The 15,494-nt window shown below is 40.1% G+C and overlaps 1 protein-coding gene and 1 pseudogene across 3 annotated transcripts in view; both read left to right on the top strand.

Moving 5' to 3' along the window:
• Positions 1–1,277: 1,277 nt before the first annotated feature.
• ANKRD46 (ankyrin repeat domain 46) overlaps positions 1,278–15,494 on the top strand; it is a 60,152-nt gene continuing 45,935 nt past the window's right edge. For both annotated transcript variants that reach the window (XR_004026180.1, XM_003256063.1), the window contains exon 1: positions 1,278–1,353. The gene's annotated coding sequence lies outside the window, so the exon portion shown is untranslated. The remainder of the gene's footprint in view (positions 1,354–15,494) is intronic.
• On the top strand, positions 12,104–13,766 carry LOC100594294 (annotated as a pseudogene). The gene has a single exon (XR_179541.3). The product of XR_179541.3 is annotated as a glyceraldehyde-3-phosphate dehydrogenase pseudogene (transcript).

Below are 15,494 nucleotides of genomic sequence, written 5' to 3'. Positions count from 1 at the left end.
TGGTCTGGAACTCCTGACCTCAAGTGATCTGTCCACCCCAGCATTCCAAAGTGCTGGGATTACAGGTGTGAGCCACCGTGCACGGCCAGATCTTATAATTCTGACATGAAAGAAACGTAATAGTGATTTCCTCTAATATGACAATAGCCCTAAACCTTTACATGACATTTTCAAGAACAAATTATTAGATGGTGTAGATGGTCCTTGAATGAATGAACCATGAGATACCCTAGAGCAGGGGTGTCCAATCTTTTGGCTTCCCTGGGCCACATTGGAAGAAGAATTGTCTTGGGCCACACATAAAATACACTAACACCAGCAATTGTTGATGAGCTAAAAAAAATTGCAAAAACAAAACCTCATAATGTTTAGAGAGTTTATAAATTTGTTTTGGGCTGCATTCTAAACTGTCTTGGCTGCATGCAGCCTGCAGGTGTGGGCCAGGGGTTGGACAAGTTTGCCATAGAGGGTGGCTTGGTTAGATGAGGGTGCTAGAATTCAGAGGACGGTCACTGTGCAGTGAGAGTTGTCTTGGCTGTAGGACTGGAGTTGGTAAACTGAAAAAAAGAAAAAACTAGTTTTGCATGAAAGAATGTTTCCAGGATATAAATGTCCCACCACAGTTTTAGTTAGTCTTGGCTGTACATGTTGCAATAAGTCAAGGAACCCTACAAAGTAGGATGGAAGGATTCAAGCTGCGAATCGCTTGAACCCGGAAGGCGGAGTTGGAGTTTGCAGTGAGCCGAGGTTGAGCAACTGCACTCCAGCCTGGGAGACAGAGTGAGACTCTGTCTAAAAAAAAGAAAAAAAAAAAGAAAAGAAAAGATTCAAACTGCTTTTGAAAAATAAAAATGCAGAGATATATCTTAGAAATAGCGCAGCCAATCATTAGTGGCTATTCCTAATATGTCAATTTGGGGTCTATAGAAGACCTACCTAGTAGCCAGCAACTATTAATTGATGCTTATAGCACCTAATGAAACTGCCCTTGCCTTTGAAGCCCCCATTTAGCTAAGGGGATGGGAGGATGGGATGTGAATTTAGAATAGGACGTTAAAAGTGCAAAATGCTCCCGGATTCAGATCGGATAAACCTCTTCTAGGCTGTCTTTCCCTTCTGAAGCCACAGTTTTGATGCTTTGCCTAATTCAGAGCAGGCTTTCCCGGAGTCTCTGACTCAGAGCAGCCCGAGCCACCGTGAGGACCGCCCACCTGCAGGGGGCGCGCCGGGGGCTGCAGCGCGAGACCGCTCTGGCCCAGCCGGGACTCCGAATGCCCCTGTCTGGCCCCTCCCCTCCGCCCGTCACCGCCGCCGGGAAGTTGCTGCTGTCGGTGCAGCTCGTTCGAGTCGCAGGTACCTGGCCCGGGGCCTGTGGGCAGCGCCTGGGATAGAGCCACTTGATACCTCCTGCACCATCCCTGTAGCACTGGAGGTCCAGTAGGCCTGGCCGGGGCCCTGAGGGGCGAGGGTGCCCGGGCTTCCCGCACCTTCCGCGGCGACTGGAGGGAGCCGGGCCGAGGAAGCGATCGCGGGTCCGTGATGGCTTCTTCGCGGTCTGTGTGTTCACGAGGGCCGGGAAGAGGCCTGCGAGGGTTCTCGTTTGCGCTTGCGGGTTAGGGCTGTGGTCCGGGGAACCCCTGGGCAGCGCGGGCAGCCCTGGCTCGCGGTTAATCGGGGGATGAGCGCGGCAGCCCCGCCGCAGGTCCAGCTGCTCGGCCGGGGCGAGACGGTGCTTTCGCGGCGTGTGCTTGGAGGAGCGCACAGTTCAGGCGCCGGGACAAGCTGTTGGGGTGTGAGTGAGCTCTCCAGAATGGCACATGGCTCCGGGGTGCCCGTGTTAAAAGGCAGGATTTGCACACCTTCCACTTGAGGGCTCGGGTAATCGCAAACTTCCTCCCTTAATTGGCTTGCAGTGCTAAAAAGCAGATCTTTCTCTCTGAGGTTTTCCCAACAGTACCTCAAGAAAAAAACATCTGTTTTTTATAACGTTCCACGATATTCGGAATTGGCTTCAGAACATAATAAGGTAAAAATATGCCATTGAATAGTAGCACTTCTCAATCTTTAAGAAATGACGGTGGTACCCAGGAGCCTCTTAAAGAGCTGTAATATGAGTGGTGTGGGGATTATTTTTATGTTCTAGTAATAGCTATTTTCAGTGCTTATTTTATGTCAGACACGGTGCCATTGCTTTAAATACCTGGTAGCTTTAATCCTTGAAGCGACCCTATCAGGTACCATTTCCATTATACAGATAAGGAAACTGAGGCACCGAGAGGCTGACTTGTGCAAGGTCAGAAAGCTAGCAAAGGCTGAGCGAGATTTGGTCTCATCTCCCTTACTTCAGTATCCCTGCGTCTGTTATCTAGCCAAACATGTAGTGCTCTCTAAGAGTTTTATCAATTAGATTTGTAGCCTGAACTGATTTCTCTCAGGCTTAGTTTTCATGGTTATATGCAGGAGTCCTATATGAACTCTTTTTTAGTTTAAAAGGAGTTTAGTAAGAAAGATGTTAGCTCATTAAGGACTATAGTGATAATAAAGTTAAACTTGGACCGGGGTTCTCACTGTGCCAGTACAATTTGATTTGAAATAGAGATGAATTTGTTTGGTTGTTAACATACTTTATTACATTTCTTCATTATTTGTTTCCATACCATTTTTGGTGAGTTCAGTTTGCCTTTGCAATATTATGGTAGCAGTACCAGAGGGAAATCAAAGATTTTTTGATGATAGTAAGTTAATATTTTACAGAATACAGGAAAGGCATTGGAGAGAGGATGTGAAGTGATAAGGAATTTTTGGCATGTTATATAAATTGTGTTACTTACTCTGGAAAACAAAGGATTCTCACAGTTCTTTATCAAAAGGGAAATTGTATTTCCCATTGTGGAAATAAGTTGGGCTTTATAGTCCCAAACTTCTTAGCCTTACCTATTATAGATTTAAGAATTTGCATATTCGGCATTCATATAGCATGCGTATATTGAGTGCCTTCTATGGCCAGGCTGTGTTCTAAGCACTGGGGGATGTGAGAGTGAACAAACGGAATTTGTGAAAGTTAATGTATCTGGAGTCAGATGGCAACAGTTACTGAGAATAAAAATAAAGTAGCAAAGGGGGATAGGAAGCACCAAGGAAGGAACAGGTGCAGTTTTAAAATAAGGACTGGTGCCATGGAAAAGACTCAAGCAAAACTGAAGGTGTCGGGGACCGCCATGCAGCTGTCTAGGGAAAGAGCATACCAAGCAAGGGCAAAAGCCCAGAACCCTTCAGTCTTGTTAGAGGAACAGCAAGGGAGGAACAGCAAGGAGGCCAGTAGATTTGAGCACCCAGAGGGAAGGAGGGTGAGACAAGGTCAGAGAGCTAATGGGCCCGGGTAAGGACTTTTGCTTTTACTGTGAGTGAGAAGGGAGGTGGTTGGAGGGTTTTGAGCAGAGGAATGAGGGGATCTGGCTTAAGATTTTTAAAGGATCACTATGGCTTCTGTGTTCAGAGTTGACTGTAAGGGCAAGGATGGAAGCAGGGAGACCTGTTAGGTTGATGCAGTAATTGAAGCCAGAGAGAATGGTGGCTTAGACCAGGTGGGTAGTAAGAGAGGCAGTAAGAAGCCATCGTATTCTGAGTATTGCTGATAGGATTTGCTTATGGTTTGGATGTGCTTATGAGAGAAAGGGTGAAGCACGACCCTGTGGCCTTTGGCCTAAGCTATTGGAAGGCTTTAGTTACAGTGTACTGAGATGGAGAAGACTGAGTGTGAAGGTAGGTGGAGCCAGTTTTAGTTAGGTTTGAGATGCCTGTTCAAGTGGGGTTATAGAGATGGGAGTTGAAGAGAAAGATCCAACTGGAAATAGAAATTTGGGAGTCACTAATGCAAGCTTGTGCAACCCAAATTTGTAAACGTTCTTAAAACATTATGAGATTGGTTGTATTTTTTTAAGCTCATCAGCTATCGTTATATGTGTGCCCCAAGACAGTTCTTCCACTGTGGCCCAGGAAAGCCAAAAGATTGGCTACCCCTGCACAGAAGGGTGGTATTTAAAGCCATGAGCCTATGAGCTCTAGTGTAAGGAAATGAGAATTGAGCCCTAGGGCTTTCCACATCCAGATATTGGAGAGATGAATAATTACAAAGGAGAGGCTTTTGAAGGTAGGAGGAGAAAGAGGCGAGTATGGAGTACTGAAGGCCAAGTAAAGAGTTTTTCAGGGAGAAAGTGGCCAACTGTGTCTCCTCCTGCTGATTGACAAGTCAAGTAAGATGAAGACTAGGAGATGACCATTGGATTTAGTAATAGGAAGGTCCTTGGTGACCTTGCAAGAGCACTTTCAGGAGAGTAGTGAGGAAGAAAACCTGATTGGTGTGGTTTCAAGAGACAACAGGAGGAAGGGCATTGGAGACTGCAGTATGGGCAGCTCTTTGGAAGAGGTTAGCTGTAAATTTTTCATATGTCGGTTATTTGAAAGCACTGTAGCCGTTCCCATAGTAAATTTTTATTTCTAACTTAAGCTACTGATTAATACCTACTACACTTGGATTGTTTTATTAATGACTGGTGGAAATAAAATAGCTATCCTACTGCTGATCATAATAATAATGTATACTTAACTTTCTAAACCAATAAAGCTTGTCCTTTTTACATAGTACATTTCAGAGTCCATAAAAATCCTTGAGTGGGCTGGGCAAAGTGGCTCATGCCTGTAATCCCAACACTTCGGGAGGCCGAGACTAGAGGATCTCTTGAGCTGAGGAGTTCAAGACCAGCCTGGACAACATAGGGAGAGCTCATCTCTACAAAAAACTTTAAAATTACTTGGGCGTGGTAGCACACACCTGTGGTCCCAGCTACTTGGAAGGCTGAGGTGGAAGCATCTCATGGGCCTGGGAGATTGAGGCTTCAGTGAGCCATGATTGAGCCACTGCATAGTTTCAAAAGGTAGTAAGTGTATAAAAAGAATGCAATTTTTATCTTAAGGCATGAGTTCAGGTTCTTGTTTCTGCCCTCAGCAGGTTAATGTCCAAACCCAAATACAAAATAATCAAGGTATGCAGTAAAATACCAGATTTACACCATCTGACTGGATAAATGTGCCTTTTCCATAGCAAATACAGCCATCTGTTGCATTGTAGATGTAAAATGATTAAAATATTTCAAAGTTTAGGGTTATAGCTACTGATTTTTTAAATCCAATAATTTTATCTAAAAGATGACAGGTCCTTTATACATTGAAATCTTTTTTTTTTTTTTTTTTTGAGCTAAGGAAAATATTAAGTTGGTGCCTTTTGTTTTGTTCTTGTTTTTTTCTCCAGGAATTTTTCATTGGTTGGCTCTCTTTTCTTGTTCTCTTTGCTGTCATCTCACACATCCTTTCTAACTTTTTTCTTTTGCATAGCTTCTTAAGTTAGGCCCTTCCATCACTGATTTCCTTACTGCTTACAATTTGGATTTTAAATTTCTATTGTGTTTTCATTTAACTTATAGTCTTTTTTTTTTTTAAGTCCCAGTCTTCTTTAATACTGTTTTTTCCCCCACCCTGAGTTCTTAATTTTTTGTATGTCCCTGAGAGCACAGTATTTTTCTGGATTTTTTTCATTTTCTTATTGTAAATAATTCTCAGTGGTGTGCTTTTCTTCATGTAGATCTAGTACACCTCTTTGCTTCTGGTGTAGAATTTTTTCACTGACTCCATGTTGACTTTTTTATCCTTTAAAAATGAAAGAACTTTTGAGACTATAATATTGAATTTGTCATACTAGTACCATTCTACTAAAGGTTTTTTCTAGATTTCCTATAAGGAAAATAATTAGAGAACTGGGTTTTGTCTAGGCATTCTATAAAAGACACTATTGTGATGTTTGTAAAAGATTTCTATTTAAAATAACTTTCAGTATTATTAGAACTTAAGTTTATGGTTATGTCTTTGTGATAAGGACTTTTTTTTTTTTTTTTTTTGGAGATGGAGTCTCACTCTGTCACCCAGGCTGGAGTGCAGTAGCACAATCTTGGCTCACTGCATCAAACTATTCTCCTGCCTCAGCCTTCTGAGTAGCTGGGACCACAGGCACACACTACCACATCCGGCTAATTTTTGTATTTTTAGTGGAGATGGGGTTTCACCATGTTGGCCAGGCTGATCTCTAACTCCTGACCTCAGGTGATCCACCTCAGCCTCTCAAAGTGCTGGGATTACAGGCATGAGCCACTGCACCTGGCTAAGTACTTTTTTTTTTCCTTGTGTTTTTTTGAGACAGGGTTTTGCTCTGTTGCTCAGGCTGGAGTGCAGTGGCACAATCATGGCTGAATGCACCCTCCACCTCCCGGGCTTGAGTGATCCTCCTGCCTCAGCCTCGAATATCTGGGACAACAGGCACACACGCACCACCATGCAAGGTTTATTTTTAAATTTTTTTGTAGAGATGGGGTTTCACACTATGTTGCCCAGGCTGGTCTGGAATCCTTAGGCTCAAGTGATCCTCTTGCTGTAGATTCCCAAAAGTGCTGAGACTACAGGTGTGAGTCACTGCACCCAGCCAAGTACTTTTAAAAATTAAACTGGTAAACAGACATTAGAATTACCAATGTAAACTTTATATCTAAAACCAAAATCAATTACAAAGGATCATTATTTTCCAAAGTAGATACTTTTTTTTTTTAGTGCTGTTCAGTTTTTCTGAAGCTTATCTTTGTTCACAAGGATTGTTAGCACTTCCACCAAATCAGTGTTTAGAAACCTTAAATAATTTAACGTTTGACTTGCCAGTACCTTATTAGAGAAACAATTCCAAGACCAAAACATGTTGAATAAACAGGAGATATACACCAATTTGATTTTAAAATGGACAGCTTTCCTGTCTCTAGCTCTCTCTCTCATGTTGCCTTAAACACACATATGCCAAAGAAATCATATACAGATACTTGCATGCATTTAATAAACTATCCAATAAGTGGTACTTTTAATAAATTCTGAATACAATCAATTAAAAGATTTGTGCACATTATTATTAGATATGGTACCAAGTAAATCAGAAACAAATGAAAGAGCACAAATGGTTTATTTAGCTACCTTTCCATATTGGGTCTTTATGACATTAGATACTCTGCTGTATTTTATTTTTTAAAGTAAACATATTAAAACTAGCCAAATAACCTATATTTTCTTTTATTACATTATGATGCTTTTTTTGGTTCGCCTAAGTTTTTTTGTTTTTTGTTTGTTGGTTTGTTTTTGAGATGGAGTTTTGCTCTGTCTCCCAGGCTGGAGTGCAGTGGTGCAACCTCAGCTCACTGTAGCTTCCGCCTCCTGGGTTGAAGCGATTCTCCTGTCTCAGCCTCCCAAATAGCTGCGACTACAGGTACATGCCATCACACCCAGCTAATTTTTGTATTTTTAGTGGAGACGGGGTTTCGCTATATTGGCCAGGCTGGTCTCAAACACCTGACCTCAAGTGATCTGCTGCGGCTTCCCAAAGTGCTAGGATTACAGGCATGAGCCACCGTGCCTGGCCCGCGTATGTTTAATTAAAAAAACAAAAATGTTCTGAGTATGACTTTGTTGAAACAGTTTATATAGGCATTTTAACTTTGGTGGCAGTTTTAGTCCTACTATCAGTCATCTTTTTTCCAGTAGCCCAGCATTGCTGCTACTTTAATTTAAATCTGCCCTTCTGCCCTCTCCTCAGTTTTTTGGCTGTGTTTTGCCCATTGGCTGTTAATGCTGATTTTTTTTAAACACCACAAAAACTGTGGATTGCTTATAAAAGAGTTTTCTCACAATAGGCTTATTTTTATTTCACTTGTTTATTCAGAATATCCTTTCAACTTGTTCTTCAGGTTGTCTCCTTTGTCAGTTATAGAATTTACCAAGCTCTCAGTCAGTGTTCAATCTCCCATGCTGAACATGAGATTTCTTAGGCCTTAATTCAGGTCCTTCTCAAAGAGAGTTAAATATCAGTATACTTCACCCTTCCTTTGACCTTTGTCTTTTGCTGAAACATGTACCACAAACAATATTTTTTTCCTTTTTAGGAACAATGACAGAAGCATATAAGAGTGGAAATCAAATAGTAATGACCACTTCAGATTCTGTGTCATTTAGATATTTTGTTCTAAGTAACAGAAAACCTAATTTAAACTGTCTTAAAAAGATCCTTTATTTATAACCCTTAATATGAAAAGCCCAAGGCTTGGCCCTGTTTATCTGTTCTGCCTCACTATACTTGCTATCTATGAAATATAAAGATGACAAAAGCAAATTTAGATATCTCAGTTATACACCATATTTTTAGAAAAATAAAGTGACTGTATTTCTCTGGCATTCCAAGCAAAGAGTTTTATTGGACTGGTCACTTGCTCACCTTTAAATAAACCACAATAGCTAGGGAATGTGATATGTTACATGGCCTTAGATAATAAAGACTGACCCCTCCAAAGCATATGAACAGTGAAGAGTAATGGAGTTGGGTACCAATGGAACAGGTAGGAATGGAGTCTAGGTAGGCAGTGGACATCTGAGGAAATTACAAACACATAGTTGATTTTGAGTCAAAATAATATATTAAATTCATGTTTGGGCACCTGGCAATAACTGATGTAAAAAAAAAAAAAAAAAAAAGCCCCAAAGTATAGTCAGAATAGTAAATAGGTTAACCATCTCTATAGAGTACAAGCACAAAGTAATGAGTGAGGCTGTAGCTGTTTTGGAATTGGCCAAAATAGAAATCATCGAATATCTGATCTCAGACCAAAAGAAATTAAATTAGAATTTGATAACAGAAAGTTAGCCGGAAAATCACTGAATACTTAGACATTAAATAACACATTTCTTTTCTTTCTTTTTTTTTTTTTTTGAGATGGAGTCTCGCTGTGTTGCCCAGGCTAGAGTGCAGTGGTGCGATCTTGGCTCACTGCAAGCTCTGCCTCCCAGGTTCACACCATTCTCCTGCCTCAGCCTCCCGAGTAGCTGGGACCACAGGCGCCTGCCACCACGCCCGGCTAATTTTTTTTGCATTTTTAGTAGAGACGGGGTTTCACCTTGTTAGCCAGGATGGTTTTGATCTCCTGACCTCGTGATCCGCCCACCTCGGCCTCCCAAAGTGCTGGGATTACAGGCATGAGCCACCGTGCCCAGCCTAAATAACACATTTCTAAATAACATAAGTCAAAGAAAAAATCTCTAGAGAAATTAATAAATATTTTGAACTAAATGAAAGTGAAAACATAGCCTGACATTTGTGGGATACAGCAAAAGCAGTGCTTAGAGGAAAATATATAGCATTGAATGCATGTATTAGAAAAGAAGAAAGATCCAAAATCAGCCATCTAAAGCTTACATGTTATGAAACTAGAAAAAGAAGAGCAAATTAAACCCAAAGTAAGCAGAAGAAAAGAAATAAGAATTAGAGTATAAATTAATAAAATTGAAAATGAGAAATCAATAGAGAAAATCAGTGAAACCAAAAGTTTGTTCTCTGAAAAGATCAGTAAAATTAATAAGCCTCTAGCCACAGTAAGAAAAGAGAGGACATATATTACTAATATCAGAAATGAGAGAGGACATCACTAGAGATCCCATGGACATTGAAAGGATAATAAAGGAATACTATGAACAACTCTCTGCCCACAACTTTGATAACCTAGATGAAATTCACCAATTATTTAAAAAGCACAAGCTACCAAAATTCACACAAAAAGAAAGAAACCATCGGAATAGACCTATATTCATTGGAGAAATTTAATAAAAAATCCATAACCTTCTAAAACAGGATCAGGCCCAGATGGGTTCACTGGTGAATTCTACCAGACATTTAAGGAAGAAGCTATACCAATTCCCTACAACCTCTTTCAGAGGATAGAAGCAGAGGCAATACTTCTTAACTCATTCTGTGAGGCCAACTTTCCCCTAATACCAAAAGCAAAGACATTACAGGAAAATAAAACTATAGACCAATATTTCGAATGAACAAAGATGCAAAAATCCTCAACAAAATATTAGCAAATCAGATCTAACAATGTACAAAAATACTTACACATCCTCTCCAAGTGGAATTTGTCACAGATATGCCAGGCTGCTTCAGCATTTGAAAATCAGTTAATGTAATTCATCACATTCATTAGGCTAAAGAAGAAAAATCACAGGATCCTATAAGTAGACGTAAGAAAAGCATTCAATAAAATCTAAAACCTGTTTATTGTTACGAAAAAACTCTCAGTAAACTACAAATAAAGGAGAACTTCCTCAACTCAATAAAAAAAGATCTTCAAAAACCCTACAGCTAGCATACCTAATGGTGAGAAACTTGGAGGTTTCTCACTGAGAAGAGGAACAAAGCAAGGATGTTCCCTTTCACCACTGCTTTTCAATGTCATATTGGAAGTCCTAGCTAATGCAGTAAGATAAGAAAATAAAAGTTATACAGGCTGGGCACAGTGGCTCACGCCTGTAATCCCAGCTACTCGGGAGGCTGAGGCAGGAGAATCGCTTGAGCCCAGGAAGCAGAGGTTGCAGTGAGCCAGGGTCGCATCACTAAACTCCAGCTGGGGTGTCAGCGTGAGACTCCATCTCAAAACACAAAATAAATAAAAGTTATACAGATTGGGAATAAAGAAATAAAACTACCTTTATTTGCAGATGACATGATCATCTATGTAGAAAATCTGAATAAACTGACAAAAACCCTCCTGGAACTAATAAACAATTATAGCAAAAATGCAGGATGCAAAGGTTATATGCAAAAATTAATTGCTTTCCTATATAACAGCAATGAACAAGTGGAATTTGTAATTAAAAACAATACCATTTACATTAGCACCCTCCAAAAGAAATTAACAAATATATGTAAAACTGTAGGAGGAAAACTACAAAACTGATTAAAGAAATCAAAGAAGAACTAAACTAATGGAGAGATGTTGCAGGCTTGTGGATAGGAAGACTCAATGTTGTCAAGATACCACTTTTTCCCAACCTAATCTATAGATTCAATGGAATCCCAGTCAAAATCCCAGCAAGTTGTTTTGTGGATATTGACAAACTAATTATAAAGGTTATGTGGAAAGGCAAAAGACCCAGAATAACCAACACGAAATTGAAAGAGAACAAAATTGGAAGACTGACACTACCCAACTTCAAGACTTGCTGTAAAGCTATGGTAATGAAACCAAATAGAAAGCCTAGAAATAGACCTACATAAATATATTCAGCTGATCTTTGACAAAAAGGCAAAGGATACAATGGAGAAAAATAGGTTTTCAATAAATGATGCTGTAACAACTGGACATTTACATGCAAAAAAAAATTTAATCTAGGCACAGAACTTATACCCTTCATAAAAATTTACTGAAAGTGGATCACAGACTTAAATGTAAAACACAGAACTATAAAACTCCCAGAAGATAACATAGGAGAAAATCCAGATGACCTTGCGTTTGGTGATGACTTTTTAGATAAGACACTGAAGGCATGATTTCTTTCACGATTAGGGTTCACTCAGTGTTACATTTTCTGTGTGTTTGGACAAATTTATAATGACATGTTTCCATGTTATAGTATCATACAGATTAGGTTCACTGCCCTAAAAATCGTCTGTGCCCTGCCTGTTCCTTTCTCCCTCCTTTCTAACCCCAAACCATGGATATTTTTACTGTCTCTTTAATTTTGTCTTTCCCAGAGTGTCATTTAATTGAAATTGTACAGTATGAAAGAATTGATAGTTGGACTTCATTAAAATTAAAATTCTCTGCTCTGCAAAGACATCATTAAGAGAATAAAAATAAAAGGCACAGACTGGGATAAATGTTTTCTTTACTTTTTTTTTTTTTTTTTTGAGACAGAGTCTCACTCTGTCACCCAGGCTGGAGTGCAGTGGCACAATCTTGGCTCACTGCAACCTCCACCTCCCAGGTTCAAACTATTCTCCTGCCTCAGCCTCCCGAGTACCTGGGACTACAGGTGCGCACCACCACACCTGGCTAATTTTTGTATTTTTAGTAGAGACAGGGTTTCACCCTGTTGGCCAGGCTGGTCTCGAACTCCTGACCTCTGGTGATCTGCTGACCTCGGCCTCCCAAAGTGCTGGGATTACAGGTGTGAGCCACCGCACCCAGCCCAAAATGTTTTCAAAAGACATATATGATAAAGGCTGTTATCCAAAATACACAAAGAACTCTTAAAACTCAACAAAAAGAGAGGTGGGTATGGGCACTGGCTGGGGTCGCTCAGTGCTCACCATCCTCTTCTCAAAGCCATGTCTCTAAGACATGGTGAAGGTGAAGGCCAGAGTAAATAGATTTGGCCATATTGGGCACCTGGTCACCAGAGCTGCTTTTGACTCTAATAAAGTGGATATTGTTGCCATCAATGACCCTTCATTGACCTCAACTACATGGTCTACATGTTCCAGTATTTCTACCCATGGCAAATTCCACCACACCGTCAAGGCTGAGAATGGGAAGCTTGTCATCATTGGAAATCCCATCACCATCTTCCAGGAGCAAGATCCCACCAAAATCAAATGGGGTGATGCTGAAGCTGAGTATGCCATGGAGTCCACTGGCATCTTCATGACCATGGAGAAGGCTGGAGCTCACTTAATGGGGGGAGCCAAAAGGGTCATCATCTCTACCCCCTCTGCTGATGCCCCCATATTCATAATGGGCATGATCCATGAGAAGTATGAAAACAGCCTCAAGATCATCAGCAATGCCTCCTGTACCTCCAACTGCTTAATCCCCCTGGCCAAGCACATCCATGACAACTTTGGCATTGTGGAAGGACTTGTGACCACAATCCATGCTGTCACTGCTACCCAGAAGACTGTGGATGGCCTCTGTGGGAAACTGGCATGATGTCTGTGGGGCTCTCCAGAACATCATCCCTGCATCTACTGGTGTTGCCAAGGCTGTGGGCAAGGCCATCCCCGAGCTGAACCGGAAGTTCACTGGCATGGCCTTCCATGTCCCTTCTGCAAATGTGTTGGTTGTGGACCTGACCTGCCATCTGGAGAAACCTGCCAAATATGATGACATCAAAAAGGTGGGAAGCAGGTGTCAGAGGGCCCCTCAAGGGCATCTGGGGCTACACTGAACACCAGGTTGTTTCCTCTGACTTTAACAGTGACACTCACTCTTCCACTTTTGATGCTGGGGCTGGCATTGCCCTCAGTGACCACTTTGTCAAGCTCATTTCCTTGTATAACAGTGAATTTGGCTACAGCAACAGGGTGGTGGCGCATATGGCCTCCAAGGAGTAAGACTGCTCAACAACCAGCCCCAGTGAGAGCACAAGAGGAAGAAAGAGACCTTCAGCTTCTGGGCAGTCCCTGCCATGCTCAGTTCCCCACCACACTGGGAATCTCACCTCCTCTCATAATTTCCATGCAGACCCCACAAAGAGCACTACCTGGTCGTGGACCATCAATAAAGTCCCCTGTACTAAAAAAAAAAAAAAAAAAAAAAGAAAATGAACAACCTGATTTTAAAAATGAGCCAAAAATCTTAATGGACACCTCATCACAGAGGATATACAGATGGCAAATAAACATATGAAAAAAATGCTCCATGTCATATGTCATCAGGGAAATGCAAATTAAAACAATGAGATCTCACTACACACTTACTAAAATGGCTAAAATTTAGAACGCTGATAACCAAATGCTGGTGACAATGTGGATTAACAGGAACTCTTATTCATTGCTAGTGGGAATGCCAAATGGTACAGCGACTTTGGGAGACAATTTGGTGGTTTCTTAAAAAAACTAAACATACTCTTACCATCCAGCAATCATGCTCCTTGGTATTTACCCAAAGGAGTGAAAAACTGTCCACACAAAAACCTGCATGTGGATGTTCATGTCAGCCTTATTCATAATTGCCAGAACATGGAAGCAACCAAGATGTCCTTCAGTAGGTGAACAGATAAACTGTAATACATACAGAGAATGGCATATTATGCAGTCCTAAAGAGAAGCTATGAAACCATGAAAAGATACAGAAAACAACACATATTAACGAGGGAAAGAAGTCGATCTGAAATAGCTACATACTGTATGATTTCAGTTATATGACATTCTGGAAAAGGCAAAATTATAGAGACAATAAAAATATCAGGGGTTGGGTAGAGGGAGGGATGAATAGGCAGAGCCCAGAAAATTTTTAGGGCAGTGAACCTAATCTGCATGATGCTATAATGATGATACATGTCATTGTAAATTTGTCTAAACCCATAGAATATATAACACCAGAGTGAACCCTAATGCAAACTATGGACTCTGGGTGATAATGATGTGTTAGTGTAGGATCATCAGTTATAACAGATGTACCCTCTGGTGGTGGCAGGGTGGGGGAATATGGGAAATCTGTTCATTGTTGCTGTGAACCTAAAACTGGTCTGAAAAATAAAGACCGTTTTAAAAAAGATAAAGTAATAAAAAATATGCTCACAGCTCAGCTGTGATACTAGTAATGCAATTTTTTTTTGCAAAATTGTGCTTTTGAAGAAATCAGAATTTTATTCTCAATTTTTTAGTGATTATTTAAATTTTCCCCATTTTTATATGGTTTCTTTTAAAATGTTTCACTTTTTTTTCCTAATTTCTATTAGAATGGCAATGTATGCTTAACACTTGTATTTTTATAAATTTATGGGTTTTTAATGTTCTGAAATGTTATTTTTTACTCTAAATGTGTTGAACAGTTAACTTGTTAAAACATTCCAGGCTGGGCACAGTGGCTCACACCTGTAGTCCTAGCACTTTGGGAGGCTAAGGCAGGAGGATCACTTGAGCCCAGGAGTTTGAGGCCGGCTTGGGCAACATAGTGAGACCCCATCTGTTTAAAAAAAATTCTGAATTAAAAAAAAAAAAACAGCATTAATGCTAGTGTTCCATATTATATGAAATAAGTGTGAAATACCTAAACTACTTTTTTTTTTCATTTCTGGGTAAATCTTTAAATTTTTTTTAATTAAAAAAATTTATTATTTCTAAAAATTTTTGTGTATACATAATAGGTGTATATCATATTGAATTTCTATCTAATACGTATCTGCTTATGGAAGGAGTCAACAAATGTTTATTATTTCTAAATATTCCTATTTCTCGGACATTAAAAGATGTTCAAGAAGTAGTCATATGAACATGATTTCTTTTTAAATGTAATATCAGTTTTATTGGTACCGCATTTTTGCCACACATTTTTAGTTTAGTTATATTTTTTGGCCATCTTCAGTGAATGCCTTCATTTTCATTGTTATTACTTAAGCATTTATACTGACTTCCAGACTCCACTGAAAGACTTGTTTGAATGCATACTTTACGTTTGGACCATACATTCACTTAACAGAAAAGATACAGGTTGAGCACTTAGTGTGTAATAGGTAATGCGAAATACTGTGGATAGTGTGGAACAAGACAAACTCATGCCCTCAAAGTTTACTTTCAAACTGGGGAGATGTACAATACATGATTAAGCACATAAATAAGAAAATTATAGATTGTAATAAGA

The sequence above is a fragment of the Nomascus leucogenys genome, chromosome 16 (assembly GCF_006542625.1).
Source record: "Nomascus leucogenys isolate Asia chromosome 16, Asia_NLE_v1, whole genome shotgun sequence".
Classification (NCBI taxonomy): Eukaryota; Metazoa; Chordata; class Mammalia; order Primates; family Hylobatidae; genus Nomascus; species Nomascus leucogenys.
Note: the sequence above shows the minus strand (reverse complement) of the source record. Positions and strands in the feature narration are given on the sequence as shown.